Raw genomic sequence first — 3,298 nt, 5'->3', positions numbered from 1 at the left:
CGGCCAATCAGACACTGCTAAAGAGTTTGAGTTACATTTGGTTTTGCCCGCGCTTAGAACAAAGGAGCTCAGAGCACGTGGCAGAGGCAAGTGTCTTTGGGAGGGGGAAGGGAAGCTCCGAACAGGCAGCAACAGAAAGACCCTGCTGGTCCTGTGATTGAGACACTTCCTTGGCAGTCCCCCGGCCATGCGGCTGGAAAATAAACATCTCTGAAAACTTCTATCAAGAATCGGTCCTTATATTCTTCCACGGGCCTCGCTGTCTTATGCATGTTGCAAGAATCCCCACTGCAACACTCCAGTGCCTAGAGCACCTCCTCCCCCTCCTTCTCCACTGACCTTAGTGTCTGCATAGTTTTTCCTCTCACATGTTCTCACCCCACTCTTCTTTGGTTGCAATTACAGCTGCACAATCACTTTTTATCTTTCTTTCTTCTTAAATATGTTATCCCTGAGGCGTTGCCACCATTTCTAATTGGCCCAGCCTTGGCCAGTGACACATCCGTCTTTGGAGCTGTCAGGGATTGGCTCTGCCAGACACAGAGGAAGCTTCTAGCAGCTTCTCAGAGAAACCACCCCTGCAGCCTTCCCTGCTACCAACCTAGCCATGCAAATCCAATACAAAGTACCACCAAGTTCCCTCCTTTGCAAGGATTTCAACAGAGCCTGGCCATGATTTCTCAACTCGCCTCCACCATCCATTTAGTCCCCCTTAGATTGTGTGTGGGAAGTCAGACATGCTGACTGCATTCAGCAACAGCATTTCCCCCTATAATTTCCATTCTGTTGTGGGGAAAATCACGCTATGAAAAGCCAGTGTCCATAGAAGAGACAGAGGAGTCCTGCAACTTTATTCAAATAAAGGGAGAGAGTTGACTGGGGTACATGCCCATGGGATTTTCTCTCTCGAGGTTTTGGATGGCGTAACCTCCTTTTATCCTAAACTCCCGGTTGCATGTTGCCCTCTTCCTTTCCCCATTGGCTGACGTACTAGGAAGGTACAGACTTCCCCAACTGCCTACCACATATTCCTGCCGTGAACATGTCATTTTCCCCCAAAGTTCAGAAACTCAGGCTTGTGTGGACCCATCTGTCTGTTTCAGGAGTCAAACTGTCTGGGTTCTGTAACAAACCTGCATCTTGAAGTTTGTAGAGACATTAAGACCCATTTTAAAGATGTTAACACCCAAACCCTCACCCATGGAATTGTTTGTAAGGACATTAGGACACATCTTTTCTATCACTGTTGTAACTGTGTCTATAATTTTCTACTTTTCTTTAATTTTATCTCCAGATTTTCCCCCACACCTGTGCAATTCATTAACTTAAAAACATTAGGAACCATTTCTAATTTGTCATCATGAAGAATCATTTATTCCAGTCTGAAATCTTCCAAACAACTTGGTTATAAGTGTCTGGTGTATCAGAGAAGGTGAATTCTTAGTAGTCATTTGATGGTGTTTGATGATTGCCAGACATTAAGTTATTGCTGAAATACTTTGACTTGTTAACATGCTTTAAAAACAAAGATTATTTCAGTGCTTTTCTCTGATTAAAAATGGCAAAAAATTTGAAAGTTTGAGGATTGTAAAGATTTTTTTTCCCCTAAAGATCCCTTTTACAGGCATTAGTTTTGGTTAGCAAAATGTTACCGATTTGACTGGTAAAGCCAAAATTTTAATGCTTTTGTATCTCATTTTGCAGTATGTGTGAAATGCAATGAATGACTTCCTGGTATGAGAGAAATACTTGTCTAACTGCTTTTTATATTTGAAGAAAGATCAAATCGCATTTCTTGGGGTTTTTTTCAGCCTCATTAATAGCACCTAAACTTCCCCAAAACAATTTCCCAAGCAGTGCAGTTTAGTAAAGACTTAATATGCCGGGAAAGCTGCAAAACCATCCTTATTAAGGGAGCTTTGTCACTTTGCTTTTCAGATATATAAGTGTACGCGTTGCAGAGCTAATGTAACTGTGGTTTAAATTACAAGGTCTGCTCACTATTGACTTCTTTTCTGGAATTGGGCAGAAAACAACTAGAGATTATATAGGTAAGAGAAACTGTAGTTTAGCTGCTGAAATCAAATATCTTTGGTTTTACAGTATCACTGCTCATTTCATAGACTCGCAGAGTGGTTTTGGTTGGAAAGGACCTTAAAATAATCTAGTCCCAACCCCCCTGCCATGGGCAGATGTCACTGAAACTGTGGGAAAAACAAAAACTCTCCAACAACATTTTTAGTGTTAGAGAATCAAGGCATTACTTTATTCTGGCCAAGATGTTGTTCTGGCCAGGATGTGCAACAGAAATAATTTCATCCACACATTGCCTGGGTTGTGCAGAGAAAATCCTTCCATTGCACATGTTCTTTACTAGATTTTTCATGAACTTATACAGTCAAAACCCATATAAATTAATTGGTTCAATGTTCATTGGTCCCAAGTTACACAATTTTTAATATTTGGTTTCTTATTGGTTATGTATTTCTTCGCCTCTGATGCAATGTCTGGGGCTGATGTTCGTTAATGTCCATTGATGGTTGCTTATCTGCTGGTATCTGTGTGTCTGCTGGCTACTCCCAATCTATGTAGATGTTAAACTCATCAGGTTTCACCAGGTGAAACAGAGTCATTTGAAAAGAAACTTCAGTTCCCTTTTCCCCTGGACAAAGACAAATAAACCTGACTAAAGTTACATTAAAAAAATTTTAAACTTTTGACCGATAGGTAAAGCTTTGTAAAGGGAAGGCCTGGTAAAATCATGTCTCCGGCCTGTTACTTAGCCTAAGTAGAAATGGATGGTTGGAGAATTTAGCAATACAGTCTCAAGCCACTCCGCTTTGAGGTTTAGCCCCCGGATTTACTTGGCTTTGGGACTTATCCTCCGGCATTCTATTAGTCTTTGAGACAGGGCCCCCAGCTTTACTCGGCTTTGGGGCCACCCGCTCTGGTTCCCCTCGCTCTGCCGCACCGATACGATGAAATTTGGAGTCTTACCGCATTTAAGTGAACCTGCATGTAGCAAAACTCACTCGGGTCCCTGCTGTTCGGGCGCCACGTTTTGCGGGGGGGGTGGGTCCCGGGTGCAGGAGAATCCAGCCTGAGACACAACATGAACACCGATACGATTTGAGCATCGTGCTCCAGTTTTATTCTTCACTTACACCAAGTTATACTTTTTCAAAGTTCATGCCCCCTTCCCACGAGAATGCCTCTAAGCAGCGGGGGAGCTGACCAGTGTATAACTTTTCCCAAGGCTGTTCAAGGCTGCCGGCTCACAGGGGGCCTGCCGAGCCCG

The sequence above is a fragment of the Corvus brachyrhynchos genome, unplaced genomic scaffold, assembly GCF_000691975.1.
Source record: "Corvus brachyrhynchos isolate BGI_N302 unplaced genomic scaffold, ASM69197v1 scaffold464, whole genome shotgun sequence".
In the NCBI taxonomy this organism is placed as follows: domain Eukaryota; kingdom Metazoa; phylum Chordata; class Aves; order Passeriformes; family Corvidae; genus Corvus; species Corvus brachyrhynchos.
Note: the sequence above shows the minus strand (reverse complement) of the source record.